The following is a 14362-nucleotide window of genomic DNA, read 5'->3' on the forward strand; positions in this document are numbered from 1 at the left end:
TTGGGCCTGGCTGATCTGGTGCTCTTTGCTTCTTTAAAGCTAACGCTCCTCACAAATGCTCATGTATTTTGGACGTGTACTGAAATACAAACACTCTGGAGGAATGTCACAGGCACAATATCCACTTGAGAGGATATTTGAGGATATTGGTTTGGTCGTTTTTGTTTTATCGGTTTCTCTTACCTCCCTGTTTCCCAAGAAGTGATGAATACTTATTTAAAATGTTGATACTTTCTGCTGAAAAAGCCATTATGAGGGACTGGACAGAGATAGAGAGGAAACACATCAGATGGAACGTTTGTGTTATGTTCGGTGTCTGTGTGATTTTATTTTGTTACTTCCGGGTTTCTTGTGTGCTGTTCCTGTTTCCTGTTTTCTGTCCACCTTCACAGCTGCGCAGCTGGAACCCTTCTGCAGATTTCTACACCTTGGTTCCAGTCGGCGTTGCCAGATGGTTGCTCCACGTCTACCAGTAAAGATCCCCTCGAGACCTTGTTCTATGGCGTTCTTTGATCCCTTTCGATTGTGCGTGCCTTTTCCGTCACTTCCTTGGTTTCGTCCATGTTTGTTTTCTGTCCTTTTCTATCAGCCTTTGTGCTTCGCCTGAGAGTTTTTTTGTCGATCATGTTTTCTTTTCTCTTGTTGGCTTTTCTTCCTCACGTGTGTTTGAGTATTCCACCACCATGCGTTTTTCGTTGTTTGGACCTCGTGAGTTTATCCGAGTGCGTTTTGGTTGTGCCCGTTAGTTGGGCTTGACTGTAATTCGCCTCTTCTCTGTTTCAGGTTTTTCCTCATCCTCGTGTGTTTCCCTCACTCCGCTTTTTGGTGGTGACGTCTTTAGTTTCTCGTTTCCTGTTTGTGTCCTACTATTTCCATGTTAACTGTGTTTTAAACTTTGTTCATTTAACCTTGTTGCTTCAAGATCTTAGCGTTTGGGTCTCTTCTCCTGAGCCACCATGAGAATTTGACCTCTCCCCTGAGGATCAAAGCTGGGTTTTACAAAAAACGATGGAGAAAATACAACCAAACAAAGACAAACAATATGATCCAAACTCATAGAGACTGTATACTATTGTTATATCCCCCCTATGTTTGTTTTCTGTGTATACATTTTTTTGTGCTTTGTTTTCCTGCTATTTTCCTTCTTTGTGCGTCCTCATAAATATGTAAAAATTGACAAACAGTTACAAAAAAAGCGACCGTTCCTAACGGAAATGCGGTTATTGACTCCTGAGGAGGAAGGTCAAACAGTGGCGGACAAACACCAGCTTTATTGCAGTGCTGTTTACAAAAGCGCTTCCTTTATCCTGGCGGATCAATGCGGCGCTGCCAAACGGGCCAAAATGAAATAAGTGTGCAAAGCTCTGCAGGAAAGCAGACAGGAGCATGCCACCGCTCCCGGGGGACGGCGCTCGCCAAGCCATCGCTCATCATCAGACCGGGGTTAATGTGCGTCCGCTGCATTAGCACGCTATCATCCCGCTGGTCAGCTGACCTCCAGGAATAGTCCGTGATCCTGAACACACACCGTCTCTTCCGGCTCCAACACTTCATTACAACTCCACCTCGGAGTCTCATTTCCAGGACAGGTCATCATTAGGCTCCCGACATGAGGCCACAGATATAGACCCAGATTTCTGCGTCTGGGCGGAACCTCATTAGCCCATGGCTGCGCCCGACGTGCCGCTCCACGCGGAGAATCGGCCGCCGCTCAGCTTCAGAGGAAGGAATTTCAGCGTGAAGTTCAGGACACAAAAGCGAGAGGCTGGCAGCCACGATGAAAGACGAAGGTGATGCTATTCACATGCCGCGCTCACAAGGTCGCTTCAGAGCTGTTGCCACGGAAACATGCACGAAACCGCTGAAATGCTTGGACTGGAGTTTGAAAGTTGAGACACATAACAAGCAGATGAATGCGTTAGATTGAGTCTGTCAAGCACGTCGTCGTTCAACAGGTCCTTTCATCGCTCAGTTCCGCGCCGCACGCGGCCGGCGCTCGACTTTTCACAAAAATGCCAAGACACAAAGTCATCGACTATGCAAGAGTCGCAGGTGAAGCCAGTTTACCGGGCAATAAACCAACGTTTATTGTTTGATACATACATAAAAGTGAGGCACGAAATGACTTTATATCACAGCTTGGCGTCTCGACTTACAGGAATGTGGTGAGACGTATATGGCCAAAATTGAGGGGAAATGCGTGAACATTTGGAATAAAAATGATCCGCTCTGACCTGAGAGCGGCCAGCAGGTTTCACTTCGGTGAGCAAGGCGTGGGCTGTTTTCCAGTGTTGTAGTCGAGGGGAAGAGAGGGAGCCAGCCCTTGACTGCAACAACAAGGTCACGTGACAGTGAGCGGCCATCTTGGCTCCAGTCTCGTCCTTCTACCATCACGTCGTCTTGCCTCTTAAGTTTGGGTCCAATCTGGACAGAAATATCTTTGACTTCGAACCCAAACAGACATTTATCCCCTCACAATACATCAGCTCGAGTGACTGCTTCACTGGAACTGACAACCATCACAGTAACCATCAGTGGTTCATGTTTCTGACTTGTTTTTCCACACCATTCTTTGACTAGGAGCAGAGTTAAGTTGAGCAGAGTTTCCAAACTCACCTCCGTGAGCCACTCAAGATCAAAGTGGGGTCCCCCGCTGAGGAGAATATAAACACTTGTCTGTTTTTGGGTCCAGGATGCTGCTGATCTGCTGCAGCTCGACTCCATGGAGTGGAGAAAACAAACCCGACTGCTGGGATGTCTCCAAGCTTCAGGGACCTGTGGCCGCGGTGCCGCTCCAACCCAGCGGCGCTGGTGAGTCGCAGCGTTTGACACATGGAGTCGGTGGCAGATTGAAGCGTCAGACTGGCGCGTGTCACACACTGATTCATCCAGGCATTTGCTGCCTGCTCTCTATCTCTGCTGGCCTCAGTGATTCCTCACGCATCAGGCCAACTGTGAGCGCCCCCTGCTGGTCTGTGTGGCGGACCCCCCCCCACCACTCTGCTGCCCTTTGACCCACGTCCTGGCAGCCATCAGGCGGTGAGTCCCTGAGGTGAGAAGCGAATCATATTTTCCAGACTCATAAACACACGCATGTATTTCAAAGGGATTTCACTCCATCACAGTGAGAGAGTTTGAATTGGAATCATGCTAATGCCGACTCTGGGAGGAGACAGTGAAAGTGTTCATCAAGTGTTGAAGGTCCCTGTAGTGGCTTCGAACTCTGAGCTTTCTTCCGTAACTGGACCATCGCAGCTGTGTTTCTCAGAGCCCAACCCTTCCTCTTTCCTTCTTCTTTGGTTCCCCTACAAAAGACTGAGATGACAAACACGCGAGCTGGCGCCAGGTTTTGACAGTGCTTTTTTAGCTTTGTTTTCCTCCATCTGAGGTGGTTCCTGGCTGGGTAGACGAGCGTGAGAGGAGGGAGGCGCCTGCATCTAAGGAACGAAGGCACGATGCCTCGGGGTGTCACCAACATGGGCTCTGGTTCGGTACAGTTCTCAGATCTAAAGCTTCGGCTCGGTGCATTTTCAGTTTAATGAACGTGTGTTTTCTGCTTTAAAAATAGTAAAGCTTCATGTTCAAGCAATGTGAGGCGATAAGTACTGCTGCCGCCTCAGTCACTAAGTTGTGAGGTCGTCTCAGAGTCTCAGCGCTGCTGCAGTGACGTCGCCCTTCAGTCCTCAGATGTGAGGATGGTTCCAAACTGACTGAGGAGATTCCCATGCTGCCAGAGCGGCCCAAACAGGCACCTCAGCTGTGTGTCGTTGCTGTTTATATCTGTGTCTGCGTGGCCGACTGGACCGGATGCTACGCTGGGCAGCATTTCCTGTTTCCTGTTTCGGTCCATGCAGAGCGTAGCTCGACTGAGACTGCGTTGCTGAGTCGTCATCGTAGTGTCGTGTTCTCTGGCTTTTCATGGTCTTTATCGGAAGAAAATAGATCTCGGAATAAGACAGACCTGAAAGATTCCTCTCAGATCAGATCCGCTGTGAGTTCCTCTGCTGGTTGAGCTGATATTGGGACGTAAACCTGAGCGCGTCTGACCTCACGCCCAACTGAGCCATAATGAACTGAAGACAAACAAACCAATAAGATGTTCATCACCGACGCCGCGGTCTGAAGCCCACCAGCGCCACATGTTTTCGCCGGATATTGATTCAATTCCAGGTCGGAACGATCAGCATTCATAAGGTGCTGCGCGGGGTTTGGAATTAATCAGGCAGGAATATGACTTGTTGTCGCTCTGATTAAAGACGTGCTCCCCACTCATAACAAGTGGGGAACAGACATGAAGATGAGACTGGGATGAAAAAATGGGCCGCAGGTTTTCATCCGCTGCGATGACACTCGTGCCTCGCTGAGAAGGACCAGCCTGCGTCTGCAGCGCGTGGCGGACGTCAGCTGTGCTTCAGACTCCAGGAGAAACAAAGTTCAAGTCTTTACGTGAAAGCGCAGCATTTCAGCCGGTGATGTCAGCTGCTCTTCATGCAGCTGGATCTTCACTCTCCGAGTGCAAAACAAGCGTGTGATGAGCGAAGGGTTGATCCCAAGTCACTGTGGTTCTGGGTTAATTCTCCCTCAAACATGAGTTGAATTCATGTACTTCTTCCTTGCGGCACACGTAGAGACGACGGAAGCGTCACACTGGCTGCCGCGGCGAGTGTTGGAGACGTTCTGGAGATGCCCGCGTTCGTTTGGAGGAGAAGGGGTCGGAGCCGAAGCCGGTGTTACGTCTGTTCGAGGTATGTCGCCGGTAACGTTAGAGTGGATGCTAGCAGACTGTTGTTAGTTGTGTAGTTAGTTTTGCCGGCCACGGTCGACCCTTCAGGTCACTGACCTGTGGTTCGAGGAGAAAGTAGATAAACATCAAAAGTCGTCCTCCTTTTGGTTTGTGTAATTTTATTCACTTCACACTTTAGCCACCACTAGTTCAACTGCAATGTTTTTGTTTTAAGACTAAGGTTGCATTGTACTTGAGAGTGAAGTAGAAAGAAAATAAAATAAAAAAACATGTTTCAGTCATATTGATCGTTCTTAAACCTGGTCCATAGTTTTATTTAGATTTATATTCAAATAGAAACCATATAAAAAGAAACATATTTCAGTTTACGCTTCTTAAACATCCTTAGTTGCGTGTCATCTTATAGGTCCACCTTGTCCTTGCTACTGAAGTATATATTTGGGATTTTTTTCTATCATGTGTCTCAGTCCTGGCTGTCTTTAGTTCGGCATGAGGGCCCCTCACAGCCGTCACAGTTTGTAATGGGGCCCTCTAGGAAACTGAAGTTCCCACCGCTGAGGTCTGGTTGGGAGGGTCGCGTGTTGCCGCCACCCGCGTAAGACACGGGTTGCTCTCAGGGATCACCATGAGCTCAACAAGCAAAGTACCATGAGCATGTCACGGAAGTGATTCACTTAGAATCTGCTCTTATTCCACACTGTCCCTCAGCAGAACCACCTTGGTGGAACGCCACATGATGTGGACGTGGACCATGATAATTCAAACATGAGGGAGCGAGATGCTCGTGTGTGTTCAGGATGATCATCATAATGCATCCTCATTGAGAACGCAGTGGTTTAAAGCTGTTGCTCAGCTTCACCGTCCCCCCCCCGCTGGACTACTGCAGCCTGTCGCAATAGGAAATGGGCGAAGACAAAGGCGTGCCGCGGTAATTTAGGTTGAATTTTCCTGGGTGGCAGGAACCCGATGAAAACAGGCTCCACTGACATCGGAAGGTTTCATTTTCTCCAGAGCCTGGGTTCAATTGGGCTTTATTGCCGCGCTCTCCTCCCCCACACGTATGAGAGAGACGATTTCCCCCGAGTGTGGAAGCAGATCCCAGTGATACTTTTAGAAACTTTATTAAACCATCCTCACCAATTATTTGACCGTTTGTCTTCCTCCTGATGAGCCACGCTCCGGTCAATACGGCTGAGGAACGCTCACGTGAAATCCATCTGGCAGGATGGATTATAAGAACACATGCACCTGAGTGGCCGGATGAAACCCGCCGCTCCGTTCATCTGGTCGGAAGAGAGGAGAGAAAATGCCAGCTTTGGAAGCGATGCTTCGGCTTGACGCAGGCTGATAGACGTCCCCTCACGTGTCCAACACATTTGATCACAAGCAAGAGGCTCGAGCTGCTGCTCCGCCATCAAACCAAAGCATCAGAAAACACCAGCTGATGGCACGGAAACTCTTCACCTTCAGAGCGCCACATTTCCGTCTCAGAAACTGTAGCTCCTGGACATGAATCAACACCAGGAGCCTCATTTGGACGAGATGGTGTCGACGCTGACAAAATCCGCTGCAGAGAGAATTCATGCACATGTTTGTACGATCTGAGGAACGAGGAGCTAAATGTTGGTTCCATTTACGTACGAAAATCTGCCCGTCCTTTTCAAACCATGTTACCGTCACTGTACTTTACGTTGCTGTTCACCAATATATCCACCAGGGGGAGCAGCCCAGAGTCAAAGGTTTATGACAACAACAAAGCCCAAATCCGACATGGCGACTGTGGAGTCAGTGCTGATCATGTAGAAGAGGAAACAGAGGCAGCGTTGTAGGAGGCGGTGGTCGGTGAGGCTGTTAAATGTATCGCCACTGGAGGACGGAGAGTTTTCCCCATTGTTATGTCTTCTTTGGGTCTCATTAGAGCTATGTATCGGCTAGTAACAGCAACACTGCCCCCCATGGTTTACAGTGGAACTGCTCTGTTTGGTCTGTATCTGTAAGCTTTGTGTACAAATACAGAGGAAATGACGGCAGATCTGGATCACTGTTGAACTTAAATGGGTCTTAAGATGGAGCTTAGCGACGCAGCGCTGAGGTGTGTTGGTAGTGGAGACGACCTGAAGTGAGACCAGAGCAAACAGAGACCAAGACTTTTCAGGCTCGTGAATGTTTCAGTTTACCAGTCTCTCATTGCACAAATTGTGATCCGACTCTTGAAAGAAAAACCTAAGGCAAATGAAATGGAAAAAAATGAAGACCAAATCTGAGCTACAAAACATGGCACCTCCCCTGGACCACGAGCGGCAACTTTCAGACTCATTGTGCAAACCAAGAGTGGAGCGTCAGACAGAGCATCAGCGTCCTCAGCTTCCACTCTGGAACGTCGGTGAGCGGCTCAGAGCGCCGGAGTGAGCTGGTGCTGAACACCTGCTCGGAGAAGATGAGCCCTCCGCCACGTGCGTGTTGGATGCCAACGTTCCTCCTCAGTCACCTGTACCTGTCTGTTTTCCAGCCTCTACCTTCCATAATGATCACAGAAACCCGTCTCTCCACACCGGGATGGATTTGATGTCAGTGGGACGATGAGGACGAGCAGGTCTTCTTGCTGATGATGCCGCCTTTGTTCTCTCTTAATGAGGAGATCAAACCTTCAGCGCTGCGTGTTTGTCTCGACCCTCATTTGTAACTCTGAGCCGTTTCTGTCGCTGAGGTGTAACTGGATAATTGCGCTTCATGATCCAGCCAAACATGGCCGCCGCTCCCGCCCGGGCCCCGACCCTGTGGTTCAGAGTCCCTGCTTTAAATGACCACGGTGGTTGGTCCCTGAAATCGCCGCACCGCATGGCGAATAATGCTGAATAAGGTTTTAATATTAATTTGGGTCTCAAACAGATGAGTTTTCCAGATGAGCTGAGACGGAAATGTCGCTTGAATATTTCAGCGTGTTCAGGAATATAAAATGTGGCTTTTAATTGTGTTAATGTTTAATGCTCAATCTCTTCTTAAGGCATTGCTGCGTGATTCCATCAGTAGTTTTGTTTTGATGTGAGTGTCGGCTGCACCGTGTGAGACCAAGCTGACACGGCACTGACGTGACACTTCACATGCACTGACATCACGGCACTGACATGACACGTCACATGTGACCGCTACCAATGTGAATAGAAGCAACTAATAAATACAATGTGATGTCAGTTTCTTCTCACTGTAAAAGCAGTGAAGTCTGTTTCAGTCATGTTTTTACTTGGACTTTAAGTGAATTCATGATTCATGAATGACGGACTTATGAGTCAATAATGAGTCAAAAAGAACTGAAGCACCAGCGTGTTCCTCAGCGCCTGCACCTGAGGGTCCAGGTCATGTGATCAGATTCCACTCCTGCTGTCAGAACGTGACTCACTCCAGCCACAAATGTCATTTCAACAGAGTCTCAAAAGTTTCTGCAGATCTTCTGGCGACGTCAGGAGTCGGATGAAGCTCTGAGAGCTGGCAGACGTCTCTGCTTCACACACGTCTTTTGAAGCCAGTGGAGGATTGGTCTCGCCCGACTGAGAGAGGAGACTTGGCTGGACAGTGACTTGGCGTTGGACGGTCCTTCGCTTGGGACTAATGAACGTGGACGCAGCTTCTCACCGCCCACCGCGCGAGCCGCTCGGCCATTCACCCTGAAGGAAGCATCAATCTCTGAAGGCGAAATTCTGCGCCTGGTCATGTGACCGACGCTTAACAAAGCGCTCCGACCCGTGACGCCACCATGATGGAGACTCGATGAACAGGTTGAGATGTGATGCACGGCGTGTTCGCGCGGCTCCTCTGGACCCCAGAGAGCAGAAGCCATCCACATCCTCATTAACAACTGTTGCATCAACAAACTCAATTGGCACCTTCTCTGCACTGCCGGCAGCCCGCCCCACAGTTACCACGGCAACGCCGAGCGTCATCCCAGTGTCTGACTGTGGCTGCAAGACCTTGAAATCAGTCGCACAAAAATCACTTTCTCGTAAAGAAGAGCGTTTGAAAAGGAGTGAAGAGGTGCGGTGGAATGAGGGGGGGGCACGGTGCATCAGTGGAGGCCTCTCTGAGAGGGTTGAGGAGCCTCATCTGCCTGACCTCTGCTCCCGGGAGGACGCGGCGTGTGGGCTGGTGGCTCGGGGTCTCAGCGTCCCAGACGCTTCTCTCTCCACCTGCCAAGGATTCTACTCCGTTCTGCGGCCGGTGCCATTTGAATGTGCGGAGAATGACGGGCCTCACATGACAAGGCTGCTCCGTGAATATTTTCTCCCGCCGCAGGTGGACGGGTCATCCATCTTGGCGGGGAGACAGTCAGACAAATAAGCTGCCACTCCTCTGCCACTGGCTGTCACGCCGCGTCTCATCTTCACTGAGCAGCTGGGGAGCGGCGCCCGTCACACACGGAGGACGGCAGCCTCCCACCCCAGTCAGACCCACCCGGTGAGTCAGTCACCGGCCAGGTTCTGAAGGTCCCCGCCAGAGGTGGAGATGTTCTCTAGCGCAGTGTTTTCCAACCTTTCTCTAGCCACCGCAGCCTTGGTTCATTGAAGAAATCCCACCTCACCACCAAGGGAACCTGGGCCAAAGTGCACTTGTGCTTAAACTCCTATAGAAAATCCCTATTCATTGGTGAAAAAGCTACAGCTACTGACACTGGCTTGTTATGTTGCCAGGCTGTTTGCTGAAACACATGGCAGAAAATGTCTTTGTTTCACGTGTGTCAGGAAAGAGGCGGCAATATGGCAAAATATATCATGGTTTATTGATTTATTTTGACTCTAAATAACTCCCTCCCGCCATGGTTCTGTGGTGAAAGTGTGTGGCCAGACACCCTGACATGCCTCAGGCCTCATGATGGATACATGTAGGAGCCGGTGGTCCGTTTGTGATTCCCACACTAAGAGACAGTACAAAGAGCCCGGTGCAGAATGTCCTGGTTCGGCCCAGCCTTCACACTCACCAAAGCTCAGGCGAGTGTGAGAGGACAGCCTCTGAACTTTGAGGAAACTCTGGCGGAACAGGTGGGAGTGCCGCGGCTAAGAATAGAAGAGAAGGGGTCAGTGGTGGAGGCCGATATCCTGTCTGTTTCTGGATGGCTGCCCAGTGTAATCACCTGCTGATGGTCTGGGCTGGAGTCCACCTGGGTTTTATGAAGTCTGTGAAGCTAGCGTTAATTCAGCGTGACTGCTTCGGTGCCAGTCAGCGAGCAGCGAGGAGGACGCTGGTCTCTAAAAGTCGGAGACGCCACACGTCCTCCTCTTGCTCGATGACCCACTTGGAGAACTTGGGTCTTCAGCGCGTCCATGCCGTGTCAGATGCCTGCAGATCAAGGGGGTCACCGACAAGGCTGTGGAACCATGCGTAAACATGGAGCATGAAATGATCCTGTGGGGCACGAAATAAGAAGGAAACTGAAGTCAAAGTCAGCGCAGTGTTGCGCGAAACCTGCCCTGATGATGTCACAAGAGGGCGCTCCTGTCAACGCATCCAGGAGAAACCAGCTCCCCAGCTTCAGCATCAGAGATGTGGAACCGTGACGGCCATCATTTACGGAACAAATAAAGGATGTGTGTCTGTCTGTCCGTCATCCATCCATCCATGTCCGTCTGTCCATCCAGCTACACAAGCCACAAAAACTTGGATTCACAAAGATGCGTCACCGCAGTGCAGGAACCTTTGGGCCTGGAAGTTTGCCTCACACTGATTCTGAAACCAACATAAACAGGAACCTTTCATCAAAGCGGCGGAGAGAAGCAGTGGGGTCAAAACTGGCCCGGAAACACGTCCCTTTGTTGACCTGCAGGCATTATATGCTTGGAGCTGTGGACCCCCAGTTCATCTACATCATGCCTGGACATGATCACTAGAATGGAGTCGACCGACTCTAACTCTGCAGCGTCAGACCCTTCATCCTTCCAGAAGGACTTCAAACTAAAGCAAGTCCTTTGTTTAAGTGAAGCTTCTCTCCTCTTTCTCACGGACAGCTGGCTTCGGCTCCGCCCATTTCTCCTCCGTTGGTTCACCAAACCAAGTGAGATGATCAGTGCCGATGCCAGAGGTTGAAAAAACGTTGGAGCTGTCATTTCCAAAACGTTGTCTCCAACACTGGATATGCAGGAAACAAAACACAGCACGGCAGCCAGTGACGCGCTGACATCATCAAGTGTTGTCCCGATTCTGAGGGACGTCAGTCTCTTGGTCGTGGGAGGGCGCTTCATAGTGGAGGGCACTCAGAACCAAGTGCTAGAGTTGGGGGGAGACATGGGACACGGCCATTGTCTTGGTGGATATTGCCGCGACTTCCTCCGCTTCCAGCTTTGACCACGCTCCTGCATCTTGGTGTAAATGATGGTGGAATATGGAAACCAAATTCCATCCAATATTTTTGTATCCACAGAATGAAAAGAGTATTTCTGCTTTCTAAGTCTGTTCTGTCTGATGTTGGTGAACATGTGAATGTTTGTTTTTCCCTTCCCTCGAGGCTGCATCTGCTCCGCTGTGAACGTTCAATAGAACTCATTCCTGGACCGGAATATTGAAAAAGGCAGACGTCCGTGCAGCTCACTGACGGCGTCACGTGGTGCCGCTCCTCCGCACAGCAAAGCCTGAAGAGCAGACATGGCCACCCCCGGAGATTAGAGCGCAATAAAGGAGGATGGACGTGGCCGGAAAGCTCCAGAGTGCGCTGCAGACACCGCCTTACTGGAAATCAATCCCCTCGGTCAAGCCCCCTGCGTCCAGGGTTTAAGTGGGAGTGATGGCGGCGGAGAAGGTGCCAAGCCAAGAAGCAGCAGAGACAAACTGCACATGAGGAAAAGGAGGCGTGGCGGGGGGCCCGAGGCCACAGAGGTCGCATCGGGCCGTAGCGGCCGGTTTTTAATACTGGTGGGCTGACGTCGATATGTGCTCCACTCGGGCGAGGCAGCGCTCAATCGAAGCCCGGCAAAAAGTGGGGATGAATTGAATGGGAGTCGTCCTCCTGTGAAACTTTCTTTCTCTTGCTATTACCTGCGCCTCGCGCTCCTCCAGAGGAGTGAAAGGTTAGCGCTGCTATCTGCCGCCCGGACATCTAACCTGCGGCGCGTGTGTTTTCAGGAATAGAGGCGCCGGCCGAACGGTGCTGCGAGCATGTCTGAGGTGCAGCGCCGGTCAGAGCTCTGTGATGAATCCTTCAGGAGCGGACTCTGGAGGTCAGCTGTTCATTCATTACGCTGGCACCAGCTGAAATTCAAGGCATTTCAAACTCTACTTTCTTCTATTTCAGCACATCCTGGTCATTGTCAGCGATTGAGCCATGACTCGAGAGTCACCGTGTTCATGTTTTCTGGCATATTAAATGTTATTTTCCTGTTGTTCAGGACCAAATAAAGGTGACAGGCCCCGGGCGAGTCGGTCATCATCGTCCCGAGCTCCAGGCAATGTTCCCTCTCATCTTTCATGTGTCTGAGCAAATACACCTAGAAATAGATATTAAACAAATATTGACAATTTGCACACATTGAGGAATGGAGCATGTGTGAAATGTAAAGAAAAAAAGGTGGAAATAAAAGCCAGTCAATTGTCTTTGAATTGTATAGACTCTTTACATGTTTGTTCAACTGAATCATAATGTCATATATTCACTATATATATATATCAAGAACCTTCCAAAACTAACTCTAGTCATTGAAGTCACATGACACCATGGAGGGCGCTGGATATCAAAGAACTTCAAGCAACTTTTCCAAATATTTATCCTTTCTCGAACTGATCAATAAGGCTCCTGAATCCCTCGTGTTGTGAGAGTGAGTGTTGTCCACTTCAGGCCAGCGTATTCTGTGACAGTGAGCCTGTGTGGATCAGGCTAAAGTGAAGAAGGAACAGGTTTCTTTCACTACTCTACTCTCTGTGGATTGTCGTCTGAAACCTGCGCTGCAACCATTCTCTCTCCTCTGCGCCACTCTGCTGCCCAACTCTGCTCAGTGCATGCGCACATTTGGACCACGCACCAGCCACTTGAAGAGAAACCAGCTCTGAAACATCAGCCAGCTTCAAACAGCAGCTCTTCCAGTTGCTGTTGTCTCCAGGTGTATTGATAAAAGCAGAGATCTGACACAAACAAGGGCTTGAAACTCTGAGGGAAAGAAGCGACTCAAAGCGTGAGTCATCGAAATGATGCCAAAAACCCTACGAGTCTGTTGGATCAGACCATGGAGGCTCCAGTGGGCGACAATGGCGTCCATGATCCTGACACTGGAGTTTGGAGAAGCTGGTGAAATCAGAAAGGAAAGCTCTGAAGAGAGAGAAGGGAAAACAAGAAGCGGAAATGATGGTAAAGATGGAGACAGGAAACTGACCCGGAGAAGAAAGTGAGGAAAAAGTGCCAAAATGAAGGAGTCACTTCTCCTCACTGGAGATCTGAAGTATAGAAGAACAGGAAGGATTGTCCCAGCCAACCAAGGGATCAGACTGAGGAGAGAAGCTGACTCCAGAGCGAAGGCCCTGAAGCTGACTCTGCACAGTGGTCAGCTGGAGGCCAGCACTGGCCACGATCCGTCCAGCAAGGAGTGAGGAATCCAAGGTTCTCAGGACTGCATGGCTGGCCAGAGACCTCACGGACACCAGTCAGACCGGGACTGGATTTGACCTGGAGACCTCTCAACAGATCTGTCAGTGGCAGTGAGGGCGAAGTTCCTGGAAATCAAGATGGCGTCGGCGAGGCACACCTAACGCGGACCATCTGTCCGGGCAGAAAACGCTTGGAACTGGGAGAGTTGTTTGATGTGAGCTTGCAATGAAGTTCTTCTTTGGACGGAGTGGAGCCAACTTCCCATTGTTCCCCTGCAGAGACTCCTGGTGTTCTATCACAGCCTGAGAGTGATAGAACACCAGGACATTGTGGGTGCCTGACTCAACGGCACGTCTGCTGTGGAGGTGTTGGACTGGCACGCCAGCTCACACTCGGACTCCGCTCCGCCGCGAGTTAGCTATTCACACTCCTCCCAGTGCCTATGCTTTATTGATGGGCCGAGGGAAGCCAGTGACAGATTCAGAGCGCTGACATTGGTGGGCAGACATATTGATGAGATGGAGAGTTTCACTCTGCATACTGATGTTTGCCCAAGGACACAGGCGGAGGACGTCGGTCACCACTCTGCGTTGGGATTATTTGACCTTTTGGGAGGAATCTCTGTAATGATCCACCCGTGGCTCTCAGGATTTACATTCAAATGAGCGGATCCTTGGCGTCACCAAGTGAGGCGGGAGTCCCGCCCCAACACTGGCTTCTCTGCACTGTAACTCATCTTCCTGTCAGGAAAGTTTGAGCCCGGCTTTACGATGAAACGGCAGCCAATGACACGCTGTCTTTACATGTGATGTCATCAATTCTGAGGGACGTCAGTCACTTCACTTGGTCGTGGGAGGGAGCTTCATAGTGGAGGGAGCTTCATAGTGGAGGGAGCTTCATAGTGGAGGGAGCTTCACACTGGAGGGAGCTTCACAGTGGAGGGAGCTTCACAGTGGAGGGAGCTTCATAGTGGAGGGAGCTTCACAGTGGAGGGAGCTTCACAGTGGAGGGAGCTTCACAGTGGAGGGAGCTTCAGAGTGGAGGGAGCTTCACAGTGGAGG

The 14362-nt window shown here is 50.3% G+C and overlaps 1 long non-coding RNA gene across 1 annotated transcript in view; it reads left to right on the top strand.

Moving 5' to 3' along the window:
- The window catches only part of LOC128769079 (uncharacterized), a 27686-nt gene extending 15402 nt beyond the window's left edge, over positions 1–12284 (top strand). The window contains exons 7-11 of the long non-coding RNA XR_008416340.1: positions 2693–2811; positions 2930–3052; positions 4629–4745; positions 11849–11943; positions 12018–12284. This is a non-coding gene — a long non-coding RNA (uncharacterized LOC128769079). The remainder of the gene's footprint in view (positions 1–2692; positions 2812–2929; positions 3053–4628; positions 4746–11848; positions 11944–12017) is intronic.
- Positions 12285–14362: the final 2078 nt, after the last annotated feature.

Source organism: Synchiropus splendidus, chromosome 13, assembly GCF_027744825.2.
Source record: "Synchiropus splendidus isolate RoL2022-P1 chromosome 13, RoL_Sspl_1.0, whole genome shotgun sequence".
NCBI lineage: Eukaryota > Metazoa > Chordata > Actinopteri > Syngnathiformes > Callionymidae > Synchiropus > Synchiropus splendidus.